The sequence below is a fragment of the Orcinus orca genome, chromosome 16 (genome assembly GCF_937001465.1).
Source record: "Orcinus orca chromosome 16, mOrcOrc1.1, whole genome shotgun sequence".
Taxonomy (NCBI): Eukaryota; Metazoa; Chordata; class Mammalia; order Artiodactyla; family Delphinidae; genus Orcinus; species Orcinus orca.
In genome coordinates this window covers 4714226-4736485 of record NC_064574.1, presented here as the reverse complement: position 1 = coordinate 4736485, position 22260 = coordinate 4714226, and the positions used below count along the sequence as shown (strand labels likewise).

The following is a 22260-nucleotide window of genomic DNA, read 5'->3' as shown; positions in this document are numbered from 1 at the left end:
ATCGAGAATCACAGCTATTCACCACTTACTCCCCGGTATAAGGCTGTCCCCTATTTTCTCAACACAAAGATCTGAAGGAGTTTCTGGACCAACCTGAAATACAACATCAAGACAGAGATGAAGCAGGCAAACTTCTGCTTACCGTATGTAACGTATTCAGCTGGTTGCACGTAGCCCTTTAAATCACACATTACATAAAATACCGGTGGAGCGACATTGTGTTTTCTACTCACATTTCAAGAAGCCATTCTAGCTGCACTTGTAGCATGCATCTTTGAGGTGGCTTTTGTCATCGCTAGAGCCCCTGGTTTGAGGCACCTAATAGAGATTTCCGAGCGCAGCATCTTCACTTTCATCCCAGCTCTTTGAGATTTAGAACTTTTAGAATCAGAGTGCAATGCCATCCTAGAAATTTATCCATGGCCATGAGCACCCATTTTACATAATATTAGGTCGGCCGCTTTCATTTCTCAGGTAGGTACCTGTTCCCAATTTTCACCAAATAAACACATCCTGTTTCGCTTTTTATAGCAGCCTACAAGGGACTTGTTTACGATAACACCCAAAGCTTATAATTGTGTCCCAAGCACCCAGGAAAAATGACTAAATGTATATTCAGGGTCCCCCCTCCCATCACTTTTTGAAACCAGTTTTTTCAGATGGTATCTATGTAGGACCCAAACCAGCACTGACTGGCATTGTTTCAGGCTAATGTGTCTTCCTAAATAGTATTTTGTCATTTACAATGAAGTCACGGAGAGAGCTCCCTGGAAAATGGAAGACTTTGTAGGGATTTGATTAATAAAGCAACTCCTTCTTTTCTGAGGGATAAATTGAGGGGGGGGAAACCTCTCTTACACTTGGGCATATCATATCCTCTGAGTGATCATCAAAGGAACTGAAATGGGACCAGCTGGTCTTGCTTGACTCAGATGTGACATCTTGAAAGCAAAGTGAAATTTGGGAGGACATGGAGAAGGGATGCTTTCTTTGCTGTCTTAGTACAAACAGAGGTAGAAAAAGACCTAATATCTAAATGATGATCCAATCATATGGGGATATTTGGGAGTAGCTATGTTTCCCCATATGCATTATTTTATTGTTTTGTTTTCTGCTTTAGAATTATGCATTTATGTTTTTAATTTAAATTGTATTTTATATTAGAGTATAGTTGATTTACAATGTCGTGTTAGTTTCAGGTGTACAGCTAAGTGATTCAGTTATACGCATACATATATCCATTCTTTTTTGGATTCTCTTCCATATAAGTTATTACAGAGTACTGAGTAGAGTTCCCCATGCTCTACAGTAGGTCCTTGTTGGTTACCTAGTTTACGTACAGTACTGTGTGTACGTTAATCCCAAACTCCTGACTTAGCCCCCGCACACCCAACGTTTCCCCTTTGGTAAGTTTGTTTTTGAAGCCCATGAATTATTTTAAAACGTCATTCATTTCAAATTCCTTTATTATAAACATCTTTATTCTCAAACTTCAGTTCTGTTCATTGCTCAGCCATATTATAATTTGTTTGCAATGTCTTATATTATCTAATAAGATTCACAAGAGGAATAATCTTATCAAATATCGACGGGGTGGACACCATGGGCGAGTCACTCTTCTGAGCTCTTTTATCATCCCCTGTGAACTTCTTGATGGAAATACAAGTGCTAAAATTATACTCTTTCGTGTCTTTTTTTTTGGCCGTGCTGTGCGGCATGCAGGATCTTAGTTCCCTGGCCAGGGATCAAACCCATGCCCCCCGCCCTGCAGTGGAAGCATGGAGTCTTAACCACTGGACCGTCAGGGAATTCCCCTATACTCATTTTAAAGCCAGGAAATGAGGTTACACGAGAAGTAAGCACTGAAAATCTAGGCAATCTGCCTCCAGACCCAGGTTATGAAATGCTATGCTTCTCATTCCAAATCTCACTAATTATCAGTGGAAGCCCCAAATGAAGTACATTTATGTCTATGGTTTATAAACAACTATTCTGAAAGAATTTTAATCATCCCAAAATATACATACTAGTCATGATAAATATATACATATATCTTGTATCAAAGGTAATGATACATATATTTACTGTATAGCAGTAGCTAACTTATGTCAAACATAGGTTGACCTGTGATATAAGTTAGCTACTGCCATGTAACAAAACACCCCCAAACTCAGTGGTTCATGAATCTTTATTCTTGCCCGTGAGTCTTTGGGTTAGCAGGGCATTCAGGTTTGGCGGTCTTGCTGGGTTTGGTCACGCATCTGTGGAGTCAGTGGGGAAACGGCTGAGACTGGCTGGTCTAGGATGGTCTTCCACTCACATCCTGGACGTTGGTTGACTGTCAGCAGGGAGAGTGGGGTTGCATGAAGCATATGTCTTCCAGCCTCCCAGGGTTTCAGAGAGAGGGCAGATTCTCAGAGACCTAGGTATGGAATTGGCATGACATTATCCTGATGCATTCTACTGGCCAAGGAGAGTCATAGACCAGCCCAGATTCAAGGCGGGGGTGGGGTGGGGAATTGACTCCACCTCCTGATGGGGGACTTTAAAAATCACATTGCAAAGGGTGTGGATACAGGGAGTGGTGAAGAATGGAAGCTGTTTTTGTTTGTTTTTTTGTTCTTGTAATCAGTCAACTCTGCTTTCTATTTAGTGCATGTGGCTGCAATTTAGAACACATTTACCAGCCCTTAAAAAAAGGTGGTTCATCTTTTCACATAATGGGTAGGCTAGGGATACGTGCTCTGGGCTAGTGCAGCTGGGCAGGGAGCCCAGCAGTGAAGGGTCCCTCCACTTTTCTGCCCTGCCCTCCCCACCCTGTGCCTTTATCCTGTGCACAGGATCATCATCGCAGCCCCTCCAGGCGTCATGATTGCATTTCAGGCAGGGAAAAGGCCTAAGATCCGAAGGGGTGTGCCTTTAAAAAGCTGTCTGGAGTTGCCATGTCATCCTGAAATCCCACTCCTGGGCATATATCCCAAGAAAACTCTAGTTTGAAAAGATACCTGCACCTCAGTGTTCATAGCAGCACTATTTACAATAGCCGAGACATAGAAGCAACCTAAGTGTCCATCAGCAGATGAATGGATAGAGAAGATGTGGTACATGTATACAATGGAATATTACTCAGCCATAAAACAGAACAAAAATAGTGCCATTTGCAGCGACATGGATGGACCTAAAGATTATCATATTAAGTGAAGTAAGTCAGACTGAGAAAGACAAATATCATATGATATCACTTATATGTGGACTCTAAAAAACGATACAAATGAACTTATTTAAAAAACAGAAACAGATTCACAGACATAGAAAATAAACTAACGGTTACCAAAGGGGATTGTGGGGGGTGGGTGGGGGGGAGAGATTAATCAGGAGGTTAGGATTAACAGATACACACTACTATATATAGAACAGATAAACAACAAGGACCTACTGTATAGCACAGGGAAGTACACTCAATATCTTGTAATAACCTATAACAGAAAAGAAACTGAAAAAGAATATACATACATATAACTGAAAAAAAAGATTGCTAAATACCATCTGTATCTACTACATGATAGTATGATATAATTTAATTCCTCTAAAGGCAGGTAAATATAGAAGGAACAACTTAAGGGTGAAGAATATGCAAAAAAAAAACAATAATAAAGCTGTCTGGAGGGTTTCCAACAATCCCTACTTACATCTCATTGTCTAGCACTGGGTCACAAGCCCACGCCTGGCTGTAGGGAGTCTGGGAAAGGTGTTCTAGAGGAGCACTAAACATCTTTGGGGTTCTATTGATGAGAAAGAAGGGGAGAGTCATAGGGGGTAGGTGACTCCCAGTGTCAGCCTCAGCAAGTGATACTAGCATTTCCATCTGAAGCAGTCTTAGAAAGTTTACTTAAAAAATAATCTTGTTGAGCAACTAAGCCTGTGTGCCACAACTACTGAACCTGTGCTCTAGAGCCCGTGAGCCACAACTACCTAGCCCATGCACCACAACTACTGAAGCCCGCGCACCTAGAGCCCGTGCTCCACAACAAGAGAAGCCACTGCAATGAGAAGTCTGCACACTGCAATGAAGAGTAGCCCCCGCTCACCGCAAACTAGAGAAAGCCCGCATGCAGCAAGGAAGGCCCAATGCAGCTAATAATTAATTAATTAATTAATTTTAAAAAGTAATCTTATTTAAGTGAAAAAAGGGAGTTAAACAATTTTATGTAATTAATAGTCTCTCTCTGTAAAAGGCCAGATAGTAAATTTTTTACTTTGCCAACCATACAGTCTCTATTGCGAAGACTCAACTCTGACGTTGTAGGGAGAAAACGACCACTGACAATATGTAACTGAATGGGCATGGCTGTGTTCCAATAAAACTTTATTTATAAAAATAGGTGGAGGGCCAGGTTTGGTCTTCAGGCTCTAGTTTGCTGATCCCTGCTCCAGATAATTTGTAGATATGACAAAATGGTGAAGGCTTCAGCAGACAAGCCAAATTCATCAAGGTTGTATGGGGATAAGCAAAGTTTAGGTAATAGTCTAAAGTTTATTATACTCTTACTGTAAAACATTTCTCATCACTGTGGTATTTAGTATGATAAAGCTTTGGCTTCTCTAGTGAAGAATGAAAATAACAGTGAATTTTAAAAGATAATTGTAAAATTTTATTTCTCTCACAAGTAACAATTGGGTGTAAGTAGAACGATCTAGGATGGTGGTTCGATGGTGTGGTAGGAACCCAGTTTCCTCCTGTCTTGTTGCTCTGTTCTCTTCACCATAGCTTTCCTGCTTTGTGGTCTAGGATGGCTGCTTCAGCTCTTGCCATCACATCTGCACTCCATCTAATAGGAGAAAAGAGGAATGAGAGGGGACCAGCCCTCCCTTTAAGGGCATGCCTTGGAAACTGTGTATATCACATGCTCTCACATCTCGTTGGCCAAAACCTAGTTACCTGGTCATACTTGGCTGCAAGAAAAACTGGGAAATGTAGTTTTTAGCAGAGTGGCAACACACCCCATCCAGAAAGTGGGTTCTCATTACTAAGAAAAAGGATTAGAGAATAGGGAGGCAACTCCCGTGCTCTGCCACTAGGGCTAGAGATATAGACGGGGTGAAAGTCCAAACTTTAAATTCAGTTAATATTCATGCCAGTAATGCCATTTTCCAGATACTATGTACATGCTAAAATTTCCCCTCTGTGCCTTGGTCATGAGTCTCTCTGGGCAGTAGTAACATCTTATTCCTTTCCCTACTCCCCATCACAAGTTAAAGAAAAGATAGAACTTTGAAATTCTAGTTAGAGAAAAACATGTTTCTGTTTGTTTATCTGCAGAAAGCAAGTGATACCACTTCAAGAATCTTGTTACTAAACACCCTTGTTCACATCGGCAAGCTCGGGGATGTGCATTTCTTCCTTTAGTTCTTTCACGTGCTTCTGCTTTTAACCCCTTTGGCATGCTCCCCCCCCACCCCCAATTGTCAAACAAGGAACCAGGTAGCCTCCTTTGTTCCCACCATTCCAGGTCCTGCACCTGATGGTGGCTGGTTTCATCTTGTCACTTCCGTGCAGTCCTTGCTGCTTTTCCTCCATCGCCCACTGAAGGAATCTCAAATTATATGGTGAGCTATGATCATAACAGTAGTAAAAACACCTTGCTAGTATCTACACAGAACAAGGTGTGAGACTGTCATAGCTGCTTGAGGGTGTCCCATTATTCGTACATATGCTACTGTTTCTTCCCAGTACCCCCGACTGATCAGCTGGGGAGAACTCGTGGTTATACTTGTATATCCCCTAAAAGAAAATTAATTTCAGTGGAACGAAGAGGATGGAAGCTGTTTGGGGCCTGGAAACGTGAGCTGGCGTGTAAATTTTGAGGCTCTGCTTCCCTTCATGGGGAAAACAGGGCTGAAATCTGTGGTCACCTTTAATCTTCTTCAGATTCCCTTCAGACATAGAGCCTGTTACGTTCAAAACTCAAACTGAGCCTTTGAAGAGAACTACCGCTTTAAAGAAAAAAAAAAATCCTTGATGAATGCAAACTGACATTAAGTGGAGTTTAAAAAAATGATCAGGGTTTTAAAATATGATTATAATCAGTGGGAATAGTGGAGCAGAGTCAAATCATTATTGATTTCACTCGTGGGGGTGGGAAGGAAGAACTGCCATGAATTCATCAGAAAAGGAGCTTTTCTGTAAAGCCTGACCAACTGGGAATGCTCCCTGGGGTCCACCTCTGCCCTGGGGCCCCTACCCGAGTTGCTGAGATGCTGGACACTTATTAACCCTTGACGAACTTCCCCTGGAGCTTGTGCACCTACCATCACATCAAAGGGGAAAAAAATCTCTGTTCAGGGGTCATATTTGCCATTTGAGAAATCAAGGGGAAAAGCAGCATCTGGCCCAAATTTTGGAGTCAGACCGATTTCGTTTCACTCCCTAAGCTCATTTCACAGGTGTTTATCGAGCACCTAATATGTGCTGTTCACTCATAGACCTTTAGGTGCTGGAAGAACGGAGACCATAAAGACAGGCCGTGAACCCTCACTCATGGGGCTGACGTTCCAGGTGGAAGGAGACGGGCCACAAACCACAAATTAATGACTAAGCACCGAGCGGTGATGATACAGGCCATGGTAGCAGGAATAAGAGCCCCGCCGTTATCCCAGGAGCATTTATCCCAGGTCCTGAGAGTGGTGCTTGTGGTATGAACCCAGATAACTCCTTCAAGCGCCCTGGCAGGAAGTGCTAGTTTCCTCCCATTACACAGATGAGGAGGCACAGAGGGGAGTGATCTGTGCATGGAGGTGAGCATTTCTTTACAACTCCTGGCGGGCTCAGTAACCATCCCCCCACCCCCGCCCCGAAATGACTGGCTTTGTGCCTCACAAGGCCGCCGTTTTGGCCAATGGTCTCCCCCCAACATCTGCCTTTGAGCCCCTCTGGGCGCGGTGGGGGGAAAACTTGCATAGCAGGGGCACAGGTGGCCTGACCAGAATCAAGGGAAACTCAGCTGCGTCTGTTTCCACCCTAGACCGTAGGGCGGCCGAAACACAGAGCTCCAAAACAGACGAACAGGAGACCCCAGTCTCATCAGGAAATAGCCAAGAGCTTAAACTCTACCAAAGCCGAGGGCTTCGAAACGATAACTTCAGAGGAAGAAGAGTGCCCATGCCTCCTCCCCATGCAGAGTTCCTCTAAACACGGGGGCTGTGGTCAGATGAAAGTTTTATTTATCAGACCTAAAGCGCACCTCTGCTTTATCCCAAACACACGGCAGGAACTGGGGAGAGACCTTGAAGGATTCTCTCAAGGCCTTTCTCTAATTTTCCTGAGGATCAAAGCCGACAACTGCCTTCACCATGTGCCCAGCGTTGATGAGTTAATCCGTGTGTGTGTGTGTGTTAATGCGTGTGTCTGTGTCTGTGTCCGACAATCTGCGACCTCTCCCCATCCTCTGAAAAAGAATAAAAGAGAAAACAACCCAGATGGGCTTCTCATTCTCACCGCTTTCCCTCCCTCTGGCCGCAAGCAGCTTTGCCACCATAGGCTTTGGGTTCCTCCCCGAGAAGAAAGGTCAGCCAGCGGTCTGGGGGTCTCGGGGTCCTTTGGGGAGTAACAGAGCACAGAGGTGTGCCCCTCACCTTCAGACACAGCCTCACCTCGCTCCACATAAGAGCTCCATTCTTCAGCTCGTTCTGTCCTTGAAGAATTGTTCTCTTGGTTCTTGTCATGGTTGATGTTAAGATTGGTTTCATCAGAAGAAATAAACACCTTCTAACAGAAATCCTGGTGTGCCTGTGACCCGTGCAGGACACAGGGCCAAACTCAGAAGGCCCCAAGCTTGGTCTGCTGGGATGACTTGAAATTCTTTCTTTCCTTCCAGTTGTATTGAGATACAACTGACATACAGCACTGTATCAGTTTAAGATATACAGCATCATGATTTGACCTACATACATCATGAAATGATTATCATGATAAGTTTAGCGAACATCCACCCTCTCATACAAAATTTAAGAAATTAAAAAAATTTTTCCTCCTTGTGATGGGAGGTCTTAGGATTCACTCTCTTAACAGCTTCCATATATCACGTAGAGCAGTGCTCATAATATTTATCCTGTTGTATGTTACATCCCTGGCACTCCTTTACCTTATAACTAGAAGTCTGTACCTTTTGACCACCTTCGTCCAATTCCCCCGCCCCTGCCCCCACCTCTGGTAACTGCAAATCTGACCTCTTTTTCTATGAGTTTATTTTTGAAGTATAATTGACCTACAACACTATGTTAGTTCCTGTTATACAACACAGCGATCCGATATTTCTATACATTTCAAAATGTTCTCCATGATAAGTTTAGTTACCATCTGTCACCATACAAAGGTATCACATACTTTTTGACTGTATTCTCTACACTGTACATTTCATACAGTGACTCATTTATTTTGTAGCTGGAAATTTGAACCTCTCAATCTCCCTCACCTGTTTCTTCCTCTCTCACCCCTATCTGTTCTCTGTACCTATGACTCTGTGTGGTTACGTTTGTTTTGGTTCTTAGACCCCACACATAAGTAAACCACACAGTACTTGTCTTTCTCTGCCTGGCTTATTTCACTAAGCACGACACCCTCTAGGTCCATCCATGTCGTTGCAGATGGCAAGACTTGATTCTTTTTTATGGCTGAGTAATATTCCATTGCATGTATATACCACATCTTTAGCCTTTTGTCTATTGATGGCCACTTTATCCATTCACCTATTGATGCTTCCATATCTTGGTTATTGTATGAGTCGAAATTCTTAATCATTTTGAATAAAGACCCCACATTTTCACGTTCACTCGGCCCTGCAAATTCGGTAGTTGGTCCTGACAGCCCAATACCCTGGGTAGCATCAGAGAACGTGGTTTGAAATGGGAGAACTGGGAAAAATATATATATACCCATCAGTGAAAGAAAAATGCGCTCATGATACATCCCAGAAGAAGAGCTGCATCGTGTGCCCGAGATCTAAAGAGTAAGGGAGAAAGTGTGGACTTCCAGGAGGTTTTTAGGTGCCTCTTGTCTCTGACAGCGTCTCCAACTTTTCTTGTTTTTGATGCCCTTAACGGTTGGGAGGAGTCCCACTCAGTTGTTGTGGAGAATGTCCCTCCACTGGGGTTTGTCTAATGGTTTTCTCGAGGTTAGACTAGGGGGATGGGTCTGAGGAGCAAGACCCCAGAGGCGCAGTGCCCTTCTCATAACATCCTATCAAGGCTAAACCATCAACATGGCTTATCATTGCCGCTGTCGACCTTGATCACCTGGCTGAGGTCTCTCAGGTTCTCCATTGTCAAGTGATCCCACACCTCCTCCCACCATTAGACATTTTACCCACAGGAACTCTGCTTCTCTCCACCGGCAGTGTCCAGGACTGCCTCTGCGTCCCTGTTCTACCACTGGCTTCCTTCGGTTGCAAACTCTGCCCTGAAGTGTCTCCTCACTCGCCCAGTCTCATCTCCTGTGATGCAGGAGGTAATTATTATTTCTAGAACAAAGAACCCAGAGCCGCTACTGGTGATCAAGTTCACCGTCGTCTCTACCCGAACCGAAACATTATTGGAAAAGTAAATTCCTTTTATTTTCCTTGAAAATATTTGATAGGCAGTGCATGAGAATTCTCGCTGAGAAAATAGACCCAGAACCTGTCATCAGAGGAGAGATATTACCTATTAAAAAAAAAGAAAGAACCACCGGGTACATTTCCACACTGAAACCTATTTCGAATTTTATTATTTACCCTGTACTCTTTCATCGATTCCCATCTCCTCTCCTTGAATTTATGAGCAGGTGGGCGTAGCCTCCTTCCCCTCGGAGGACCTTCGTGATAATGGAGCACGCATCCGATTCTCTGCCAGCGAGGGCAAGGCAGCAGGGGAGGGCGATTTCAGTGGGGAAAATGTGGATCGCCTTGAGTCCTCATCTACGGGGGAGAAATGTTTCTGAGCTAAACAGACTAGGAATTTTTTTAAAAATAGACTTTTCGAAGGCTGATTTTGCATAGTGAGGTTAAAAATGTCTTGAACTGACAGGAAGTATGTGGGATTCCGATTTTTCACAGCTTGACCGTCCATCAGTCCTTTCCCTTCTGTCTATGTGTTGTGGCCTCCTGGGTCTGTCTGAAGTCGTTTTAAATTCATTCCTCCATCTGGGCCTGTCTGAGAGCCCTCCAAACTCAAGGTACTGTCATGACGTGCCTGGACCTTTTCTGCTTCCATCGGACACAAAAGGAAGTGTGTGTGTGTGCCGTGCTGGCCGACTGGCCACTTGGACCAGACCTGCCATTCGTCCATTTGTTTTCTTCTCTCCCCTCTGCCAGGTGAAGAGGCGGAGATGAACACACAGTGTCTTCCTGGGTGGCTTGGTTTGTCCCTTCAGGGAACCCTGTCTTGTGGGCTGAGGCCTCTCCTTCGGATGGGTACCATTTTCTTACGAGCCATTTGCCCTCAGGTGAATGGCAAAGTCAACCCTTGCCCTTCTGTGAAGTACACACCATTGACAAGTTTCACTATAAAAGCCAAAGTCTGCACTCTTTTCGCCTCCTAGCTTAAATGGGGAAGCAAAGGGGTTTTATTCTTTTTCTCTCCCCTGGCCCCGCTTAAACATTCTAGTGGGAGGGGACTTCCCTGGCGGTCCAGTAGTTAGGACTCCGTGTTTCCACTGCAGGGGGCCCGGGTTTGATCCCTGGTCGGGGAAATAAGATCCCACAAGCCGTGCGGTGCAATCCCAAACCAAACCAAAACAAAACAGAAACAACTGTAGCAGTAGAAGTTAGGAGCCTAACGAAACTCTCATCTGGAAAATGTGTCCAGACCTGCAGTTACTGGAATGCGGCCGTTGGGCTCCGACCTCCAGAAAGCGTTTCCACGTGGCGCCTCTGTTGAACGTGATCATCTCCACTGTGCCATTTCTGCCGCCCCGTCCTTCCCCTCTTGTGTTTATTAGAGACTCGCTCGGCTTTCTCACCCAGAAAAACCCTTTGTAACAGTGAGCTCTCCTTGGTGGCCTCTCCTGGTGGGGCTGGGTTAGGGGACGATCATAGATAGCCTGGGGTCCTTGGATCCATGGGGATGGGAGAAACAACTCTGAGATTGTAGAGACTGGTAATTTCTGAAGGTTGTTGCTTTGTGGTGGTGTTAAACATTTCTTAACCATAGTAGAAGGGCCACAGAATGCTGCTCCTCTCTTTGTCTTTTGCTGGTGGGCTTGTCTTTTGTCTTTTGCTGGTGGGCTCGTCTCCGCAGGGTTTTTGGAACCCTCCTAAGTCATTTCGTCACCAAGGGCTGTTGGGACCAAGTCCCCACTCAAAACGTTTGCGAGGCACCTCCTCACAGAGGCGGCTTTATTGATAATAATGGCTCGTCCTGAGTCAATCTGTCCCTGGGTTGACGGCGGCGTGCAATGCCTGGAGCCTGCGGGGAGGCGGTGGCTGCCCGGGCAGATGCTTCTGAGCCCAGCCAGCTCCCCTTCCCCACACCTCACGCCGGGGGCCAGAGTCAGCAGGTGCAAATGCAGGCACCCAGTTAAAGCCGAATCTCACGCGAACAGTAAATACGTACATGTATATACACACGTACATATATGTGTATATAACATATACGTGTTAGCACAGTATGCCCCCAAACATAGCAATAAGACACATTATGCTAAAAACCATTCATTGTTGACCTGACATTCAGATTTAACTGGGCACCCACGTTTCATCCGGCCGCCTTTCCCTAAGGCCCTCAGACCCCCCTTTCCAGCCCAGCCCATCCTGGGGGGACCCCATGTGCTTGAAAATGGACCTGAATGTCCTTTCATGTCTGATTTCACGTCTGCATTTTCCGGTCAGCCTGGGGGTGCTCTGTCATCTCTTCCCCGTCTGCGTGGCGTGGGGCTCTTCCTGCAGCTGGGTTGACTCCTGGGCTGTCAGTTGTTCCAGCTCTTAATCGGTTGCCTCTTAAGAGGGGTGGGAGGCTGGTCCGGTCACCTGGGCACCCGGACCCCCCAGTTTCGCCTGTAATCAGTCTCTTTTGATCTCTCTCTCTCTCTCCCCACTTCCCTTTGTGTCTCCTTCTGCCCGTCTTTGCTTTCTGGGTTGCTTCCCTTGGATAAGGCATTTCCTTCTGTGACCTGAGGCCGCTCAGCCAGACACCCAGACCCCAAGCCAGGTCGGTGAGGGAGGCGCGCATCCTCCAAGTCCTGTCACTCCACCAGTGATGAAAGGTCACCTTCACTTTCTTTCTTTGCCAAGCCAAACCCTGGAAAGAAAGGGGTTAATTTTCTCTTCTCTTTGAAATATGTGCGGGAGACAGCATCAAAGCTGCCCCATTCTGGCTCAGAACACACACTCAGAAGCTGTAATCAGGGGTGACCTTCTAGGCAGGGTGCATTTCTACACTGAAACCTATTTTAAATTTTATCATCTTCCTCTTGCTATTTCATCTCCTCTTGCCCTCCCCCCTCGTATTTATTAGAGGCTCGGTAGGGATTTCTTTCCCTGAGAGAACTTTTATAATAATGAAGTATGCTTGGCAGACGCTCACGGTGAACATACAGGATTGGAGGGTATTCTACAAGGGAAATGGGCAGGCTTGTTTTCCTCTGTCCGAGAGAAATATTTGAGATAAGATAGACTCATTATTTCTCAAGATGGAAGTGCTGAAGGTTGCTTTTGCATAGCGAAGTTGAAAACCCCTTGAAGGGGCAGAAAGCTGCTGTGAGCATCTTTATGACTTCCCTCCCTGGCAGGCTGCTGTCATCCTGTCTCTCTGGGTGCCAGCATCCTCTGGGGTTCAAGCCCATTTCCCATCTTTCTGATGCTCTCCCCACAGTGACTTTTCTTCTTTTTACATTTTCATGAGAGGTCTGACTGAGAAAGCTTACCAGAACCCCCTCTTCGGTGCTTCTAGCCCTCATTCTTTGATAGATGTTCATACTATTGTCTCATTATTTTTCTCTCAGCTTTCACAGGAACAGTGTAAACTACTTTATTTCAAAACCATTATGTTAGTTTACTCCATGATAATTTAAGCCGTGTATTCTTTTTCTGATTTGAATTTAGTAATAACATATTTTAAGACAGAAGTCAAGAAGATTTCCTGAATAAATTTTCCATGACAACTGCTGACGTTTCCGGGTTTTTGGGTTTTTTTCCCCTTCTTTAACGTCCTTTTATTGGACCTTAGTTTTACATACGTAATTGAGTCATCCTTTCTTTCTCCAGGCATTTTAAACAGACCCTGGGACTTATATGAGGAGAAAATTTTGGAGTGGGGGGGGGGGTCGTCTTATCAAACCAACTGTCTTTGATTCAAGAAAATAACCAGGGGCCAGCTGTGTGGTCAGGTGCAGTGGTGACCCCAGCCCGACCCTGCTCGGGACCACCCCCAGAGAGGATTCCAGAAACTGCTTGAAGGCAGGAGTTTGTAAGACTGTCTTCTCTCCCTGGAGCAAGATTTGCATATTTTATTTTTTTAAATTTTTTTCTTTTTTAAAGTATTTATTTATTTTTGGCTGCTTCGGGTCTTAATTGTGGCAGGCAGGTCTCTCCAGTTGTGGCATGCGGGCTCAGTAGGCCCCGCGCGGCATGTGGGATCTTAGTTCCCAGACCAGGGATTGAACCAGCGTCCCTTGCATTGGAAGGCAGATTCTTAACCACTGGACCACCAGGGAAGTCCCAAAATTTGCATATTTTAAATTCTGTTGTTCCCACAACCTCCTTCGCCTCTGTATATCATTTATGCAGAATTGTATATCTACCTCAAGTCTCATCTTCCACTCCATTCCCTACTCCTTCCCCAGGTGGAATTTTCTGGATGTGTGACATTATTTAGACTCTTTCCCAGACAAGGGTTAAGGGGCATCTCCCACTTTCTGTAGGATCTGGGTCTTCCTTCCTAAAGTGGTTTTGACTTGCAAAACAGACTCCCTTTACGGGTGATGGAGTAGAAATCTTCAAGGAAAGACGTAAAGATTTCTTAAATGCCTCAAAGCGTTGACTTTCTCAACGGTCCTAATATGTCGATCGCTGTTCTTAAAAAAAAAAAAAATCTAGAAATCAAATTTCTTAATGAGTTTGGTAGGGTTAGCATTTATTTCTGGGGCGGTATTCCTTCTTCTTTAGCCTCTCTTTTTCCTTAGTGTTGCGTTGGGAGTCCTGCCTGTATTTCCAGGAAAGCCTTTGGTTGTGTAACTGAGCTTTTATATTTCCAGTGTGTTTTAAGCAGACTGATTAAATGTAGGGGGAGATAAAGGGTGTGACCCTGAGTCTAGGAGAGTTTCTGAAGTTAAAAAAAAAAAAAAAGTCCTGAATTCAAGTTTCCCATCATAAAAGGTAGAATTTCTAAAGCTGGTGGGAGGACAAAAGAGTGACTTCATAGGATTCTGAAAGACTTGGGTCTATCTCTTCCTGCTATTACTCTTTTCCCCTTTGTTGCGTGCACTTCCGAGTCAAGCCTCTTCATCTCAGGGCAGAGTCAACCCTTGGTATTTTATTTCCTGCTTCGGCTGAAAGAACTCATGACTGTCCCCCTTTATTTTCTGCCAGCATCCGTAGAAACCACATAGAGGCTTTTGCTCAAAACACACTCATTGAGTCGCATTGCTACGGAATTGCAGTCGCAGGAGTACTCTTTCTTTTGAGCTGGAAATCTTGAGAAGAGCTGAAGGCGAGTTGAAAGTCCTTCAGTTATGGGCAGAGTCCACCCAGTAGAGTTTCTTTCATTATTAAGAAAAACCCCACTTAGAAAATCAGGCTGAAAGGATACATTCTTGAGTAAATTTTGGTCTGAAAAGTTTTCAAAGAGTCTTTTGAGCTGCCTTTATTCTCTTCCCTTTCTCTCAGTCCCCTTTGCTCCTCAACAGTATTTAAGAAATGCTGTCGAATTCTGTGCGCGCACAGGATTTCACATTATTGAAATATTTTACCCTGACTCCTTCGCTAATGTTGTTTAGGAGAAATATCTCAGCGGGAGAAAGTTTTCAGCTTTCCAAACACTTGCCTTTCCTCAGAAAAGGTAGAACTAGAGTGGCAGGTGCTGAAGAAAGAAAAGAAATGCCCAAATACCATGTGAGAGGCGTACCTAAACACGTTACAAAACCAGAAAAGTGTTCTCTCATCCTGTTTCCTGGTTTTCTTGTCTAATTAAGTTTTACTGCAGCTTAGGGTTGAGGGAAGAGCTAGATCCTCCCCGAACATTTATCTTTTCACAGAGACTGAACTTAGAATGTTTGCTTTCCTAAGGTGAGTGGGTAACCAAAATGGAGGAGGCCAACGCCAATATTTTCTTTCTCGTCTTTGTTTCTAGTTGGAAATTGGTCCATTTTCCCCCCTTATCAGGATTAGTGAAGGAGAAGAGGGAAGCTCTTTCTTCCCAGCTATTACCATTGAAATGGATCAGTTGTTTCTTTTTAAGGATGCAAATCTTGAGGACAAATGAGCTCTCAAATATCTCAATCATATGTCGAGAAATGGACCATCTTTACAGACTCATTTCGTAATGAGAAGCATTGAAAACCATAATTCAAAGGGTAGATACTCTTGATTTCGATCTGGGCCTTATAGATCCCCAATGGTATTTTCAGTAATTGTATGTTTTCCCTTTCACCTCATCCCCAGAGTGGCTCTCTAAATTTTAGGTACATGCTTATGGTCTGGGAACAAACTTTTAACTTCAGGATTGATTTTAAACATGGCTTTCCACTCAACATCTTTCAGGGGAAAAAAAAAAAATTCTCTGAGAGGGAAATCTTAAACTGATTGCCTTTCATCAAAGAAGAGAATAAGCACCACTGAGAGTAGTTTCTGAAATAAAACATATGATTGCTTAGAAAACTGCATTAGGAGAAAGAAATACTCTGGCATGTAGTGAGATTTCGATGAATGTGTTTTTCTGTCCCTCTGGTGGGTCCTTCAACTATGTTCTCTCTGAAGAACCCAGTTGAGTTTTCATACTATTCTTCTCCAGAAAGTGGGCATAGAGGGAACCCACCTCAACAAAGTAAAGGTCACCCATGACAAACCCACAGCTAACATCATACTCAATGGCGAAAAGCTGAAAGCATTTCCTCTAAGATCAGGAACAAGATGAGGATGTCCATTCTCGCCACTTTTATTCAACATAGTTTTGGAAGTCCTAGCCCCAGCAATCAGAGGTGAAAAAAATAAAAGGAATCCAAATTGGAAAAGAAGTAAAACTATCACTGTTTGCAGATGACATGATACTATACATAGAGAATCCTGAAGATGCTACCAGAAAACTACTAGAGCTCATCAGCGGACTCGGTAAAGTTGCAGGATACAAAAGAAATTCACAGAAACCTGCTGTATTTCTAGACGCTAATACAGCAGCGTTCTAGATTCAATCTAGCGTTCTAGATTGAAATGACTTCCCTTGTACACTCTGGGGCTTTTCTTCATGACGTTCAGTCTGAATTTTAGAGCCAGTGTCATTATTTGCCTCTGATTTTTCTTTCAAACGAATAAAGCAATCCCATACAGAAGATCAGAAAGGTAACAATCCCATTTACCATCTCATCAGAAAGAATACAATACCTAGGAATAAACCTACCTAAGGAAGCAAAAAGACCTGTACTCCGAACACTATAAGACACTGAAGAAAGAAATTGAAGACAACACAAACAGATGGAAAGATACACCGTGTTCTTGGATCGGAAGAAGCAATATTGTTAAAATGACTGTACTACCCAAGGCAATCTGCAGATCAGTCCAATCCTTGGATGGTTTTTTGAGGTGACATTTTCATGATTCCTCAGGCTGGTCATTTCCTCTCAAGCCAGATTAGGTGTCCTTGTGGTATGACTCATAACCCATCTCCTTTGTGGCATTTACCACAATACAAATCCTTATATAATTATGTCCTAATTTTCTTCTCTTCACCTACGTGTGTACCACCTCAGCGAGGCAGAATTGAGCTTCTTAAATCATTAACAGTAACCCCATATTTAATTCCAGGGTGAAGGAGCCTCTTCTGTGCTTTCTCCTGGCCTCATTTACTTTCTTTCTCACCGGAATCTCTTCTTTTGAATTTTCTGTCCGTACCTAAGCTTTTAAGGGACTGAAATATTTTAACTGGATTTTTTTTTTGTTAACATAGTTTAGGAAAAATTCCTCTGAGGCAGACATTATCAAAGCAGCTGTCTTTCATTGAAAAAATAGAAAGGTAAAGAGAACTTCTCTGACAGGTACTTCTTGAGATAAAAGGTTTACCTAATCCTGTTGAAAACGTAGAATAGTTCAATATTATGGGAGGATGGTGATGCAATTCTCTGAAATTAAGTAGCTGTGAATTGTTGTTGTTTTTTTTTCACCCTTTCAACTTTTGTTAGTTGAGTGAACTGGCAGAGGTGGGCCTGGGGAGGTTTACTTCATGTCACTTGTGCCCTGCTGTCTTTGTCACACATCGCCTCCAGACGTTTTCCTGAGAGAAACAAAATGGCAGCCTGAACTCCAGGGTTCCGTCACCCACCAGTTCCCTCTCCGCCTCTGACTAGAGCTAATGGCTCCGTACCATTATTTTTCCTGTCAGATTTAATGGGGAGATATTCTTTTCCTAAAGCCATTAGTTAAGTAATATTGCTTACAGAATTGCTGAAACAGGGGTAACACCTCCTTCTCAGGGTGTAAATCTTAAGAAATGATGAGGCGCTTGCCTAAACACATCAATTATATTCCAAAGCCTGAACTTTTTTTCTGCTACAATTTTCATTTAGAGTCAAGAAAGTTTGAAAGTAATGATCCCTTAAAGTAGGTTCTCTTGATTCAATTTTGGCACTAAATAATTCAAATAATATTAGCTGGGTTTTTCTTTTTGCTTCCTTTCTTTTCTTTGTTCGTCATTTCGTTTTCTCTCTTCCCCACAATTTGTCCTCTCTTTATTTGAAGGCATTCTCTTATTGTCTGAGGATGATTCAAGTTTCAACTTATTGAAAGATTTTAAGCATACTTTCCCACTAAATATATTTTTTTAGAGAAAATGGTAAGCGAAGTGTTCTCAAACTGATTGCCTTTCATCAGAGAAAGAGAAGAGAAATTTAAATCGTAGAGAAAAGTGGTTTCTGGAAAAAAAGAGATTGGAAAATGATTACTCGGAAGAGGCAGAATTTCACACAAAAAAATGAGGCTAGAACAGAAATACTTCAGATTTGGTTAGAGATGGGAAAATATATTTTTCTTTTCCTTTTGAGTCTTCTCAACCTTTTCTCATCCTGAGAAACTGAACTCTTGGTATGAGGGTGTGAGGGTCCATCTCCCTCTGTCAGATGTGTGTTCTGATTGAAATGACTTCCCTTGTACACTCTGGGGCTTTTCTTCATGACGTTCAGTCTGAATTTTAGAGCCAGTGTCATTATTTGCCTCTGATTTTTCTTTCAAACGAATAAAGCAATCCCATACTTGTTGCAACAGAAAAGCATCATTGACATATGCAAGGAAAGCTCGACAATCCCCAGCCTCGTGGCCCCCCGAGGTTGCCAGAGTTGGGCTGATGTGGCCATCACATCCATGATGGACACTTTATTTTGTGGTTTACACAGACAGATCATACCACACATAGTCATCGACAGCTCTTTTCTTCTTAATATATCTTGTATATAACTCTAGGCATATATTACAGATCGATAGATCATTTTAATAATGGCACAAAATCCCACAGTATAGCTCTACCATCTTTATGTATTCAACTCTTCCTGTACTGATGGATGTTCCTGTTGGTTCTGTTGGTTTTCCTACCACAGCTGTTGCTGCAGTAAATATTCTTGCTCCATTTTGCAAAGAGCAGCTGCTGGATCAATGCGTGTTTTATAATTATAAATTTCATTTTATAAGATACTGCTAAATTAATTTTCCAAAACAGGGTTACTCTCCCATAAATACCTTTTTAACAGTATTTTTGAAAAGAAACTCTGCTTCTGCAAAGGAGCAGAGCCTGCGCGGAGACTAAAGCCTTCCCTTCATCGTGGGCGCCCTTGAACCTCTTCATGGACAAAGGGTCTCACACTGGCCTCTCTTGGCAGCACTCAGGCCACGCATACGTTGGTTAGCACGGCGCTGTTGTTTGAAAATTAACTCGTTATCAGTGTTTAAAGGGAATCATGGAACTCAGATTTCCGGTTTCTCTTGGAAAATGGATAGTTCTGGCAAACCGGATGCTTGGTCCTCGGTGGTCTTGGTGGGTGGGAGCTGAGGGGCAGCCTTGCCCTTGGAGGCTGGGCCTGTCCTCCCTCTCCATCCACAGCCCTCACCCCAGGCAGAAGCCCTTGTTTCTGTTATTGGCCTGGCCCTGTAGCTTTTGAGTTTGTGATTCCTGGTTTCAACCAGGGTTTCCCAGCCGTGGCCCTGTTGACCTTCGCAGCTGGGTCCATCCAGGGTGGGCCATGGGTCCATCCTGTGTACCGCATGTCCAGGAAAGTCCCCGGACATCACCTCCGGCTGAAAACCACTGGCTCAAACAGACCCACAAATCCCATTTTCTTCGGTGGATGTTGAGATCAACTTTTCCCAGCGTGTTCCTGAGCCACTTTCATTATTTCTCTCTATCCTGTAGGCCTCTGTCTCGGGTTCTGAAGGAATGTTGTTGAATTCTGTACACAACCAAGCTTTAAAGTCACGGAAATATTTCAAACCAGCCCCATTCGCCGCATTGCGAGAAAATATCTGAGCGGAGAAAGTGATCAAAACACTTTCCTTTCATCTCCGGAACAGAAGTGTAGACACGGCCGTGATTCCAGGTGGTTTCTCAAGTAAAAGCTTTACCTAATTACACACACGTAAAAGGTACAATTTCTAAACACTCGATGAAGAGGCTTGAATAAGTCCCTGGAAGAAAGGGAGACATTGCCTTTGTTCCCTTGGGTTTTCTTTTTGTGATTTAGGGCCTCGGGCAAGCACCCTTCTCCCCTTCTGTTCTCACAAGAGTTCTCCTCAGAATGTTCCCAAGCATCAGGAAGAATCAGCAAGGCTGGGGAGGGGGTCTCTCCAGGGCTTTTCTCCCCCTTTGCCTTCTCTCTCCTTCTCTGACAGGAGCAAATGACTTTCCTACATCTTTTCTCATTAGAATTAATAGAGAAGTATTAATTCTTTCCCTAAAGCTATTAGTTAAGTCACAGAGCTCCGGAATTGCTGAAACAGGGTAATTTCTCCTTCCTTCCAACGTGTAAATCTCGAGGTAAGATGAGAAGCTTTTGTGAGTGTATCAATTAGGTCCCCAGGAAGGGACCCTCATAGACAATTTTCATTTAGCCATAGGAAACTTTTAAAATAACGATACATAGACTAGATGGGCTGCTGTGTTCTGTCTTGGCATTTAACGTTTTCAAATGGCATTTCTTCGATCATCTCTTTTCCTGATGTGATTTCATCATCCTAGTTTCACTCTGTATTTTAAAGTCACTCTCTTGTTGTCTGGACAGGATACAACTTTTAACTTAAAGCAAGATTTTTTTTTTTTTTGCGGTACGCGGGCCTCTCGCTGTTGTGGCCCCTCCCGTTGCGGAGCACAGGCTCCAGACGCGCAGGCTCAGCGGCCATGGCTCACGGGCCCAGCCGCTCCGCGGCATGTGGGATCTTCCCGGACCGGGGCACGAACCCGTGCGCCCCGCAACGGCAGGCGGACTCTCAACCGCTGCGCCACCAGGGAAGCCCCTTAAAGCAATATTTAAAACACCGCTTTGCACTAAACATAGTCTATTAGGTGAAGAATTTCTGTGCGGGGACAGTTCTTGTCTTCATTGCCTTTCATCAAGGGAATAGAAAAGAGATGAGAACCACAAAGGAAAGTGGTTTCTGAAATAAAAGATTCATTTGTGATTACTTAGAGGCGAACCTTCCGAAGACTGCATTAGGGTAGCACAGAAATACCCGATGCTGTACTCGATCAATATATTTTCCTGGCTGTCTCTCAAGTCGCTGTCTGCCTGTGGGACTCAAGTGGGTGGCCGCTCCCACGTCCTACAGTCCACCCACTTCTGATTGTTTTCTGATTGGAATGAATGTCCCCAGCCCCTGCCTGAGAAGAATAAAGCTTCTTCCCTCCATCATTTTCAGCCGTATTTTTTTCTTCTTCAGAGGCCTTATAAACAAAAATTGTAATACGATTGCAGAAACAAATGAATTTACTTGCAGAAAATTTTAGTCTGATATCTGGTGTGCCATAGAGCCTTAAAAAATATTGGTTGAATAATTACTCAAATGAATGATTCAGACTCGGTAGAGAGAAAACCAGCCCCAAACAGGTGGCATGTGGGAACGGTTTCACAGTATGCGTGGTTTTACTCATTTCCGTGGATACAGGTGGGGTCAGGGCCCCGTTGTACCATCTCATTGCACCCTCTGCTTTTTCCTTCCTAGCATTCGCTACATATGCTTGGTGATTTTTTTTTCCGATTGGACTTTTATTTTTTTCATATTCTTTTCCATTATGGTTTATTACAGGATATTGAATATAGTTCCCCATGTGATACAGTAGGACCTTGTGGTTTATCCATCCTATATATAATAGTTTGCATCTGCTAACCCCAAACTCCCAGTCCATCCCTCCTCCAACCCTCCCTTCCCTTTGGCAACCACAAGTCTGTCCTCTATGTCTGTGAGTCTGTTTCTGTTTTGTAGACAAGTTCATTTGTCATATTTTAGATTCCACATATAAGTGATATATGATGTTTGTCTTTGTCTGACTTACTTCACTTAGTATGATAGTCTCTAGGTCCATCCATATTGCTGCAAAAGGCATTATTTCATTCTTTTTTATGGCTGAGTAGTATTCCGTTGTGCATGTGTACCACATCTTCTTTATCCATTCGTCTGTTGATGGACATTTAGGTTGTTTCCATGCCTTGGCTATTGTGAATAGTGCTGCTATGAACATAGGGGTGCACGTATCTTTCTGAATTAGAGTTTTGTCTGGATATATGTCCAGGAGTGGGATTGCTGGGTCACGTGGTAGCTCTATTTTTAGTTTTCTGAGGAACCTCCATATTGTTCTCCATAGTGGCTGCACCAATTTACATTCCACTGGCAGTGTAGGAGGGTTCCCTTTTCTCCACACCCTCTCCAGCATTTGTTATTTGTTATTTGTTATTTGTAAGTGATTTTTTTTTTTTTTTGGTGTAATTATTTGCTGACTGAATTTCTCCCCCCATTAGACTGTCATTTCCATGAGGGTATCTGCCTCCGTCACTGAATACATTGCCTGTGTTCAGCACAGTTCCTGGCACAGAGCGTTGACTGTGGT

The 22260-nt window shown here is 43.6% G+C and overlaps 1 protein-coding gene across 4 annotated transcripts in view; it reads left to right on the top strand.

Moving 5' to 3' along the window:
• ZNF831 (zinc finger protein 831) overlaps window positions 1-22260 on the top strand; it is a 171154-nt gene that overhangs the window by 81119 nt on the left and 67775 nt on the right. Inside the window, exon 5 of one of the 4 annotated variants that reach the window (XR_004478389.1) lies at window positions 19576-19759. The exons of the other annotated variants lie outside the window; for them this stretch is intronic. The gene's annotated coding sequence lies outside the window, so the exon portion shown is untranslated. The remainder of the gene's footprint in view (window positions 1-19575; window positions 19760-22260) is intronic. 4 annotated transcript variants of the gene reach the window in all.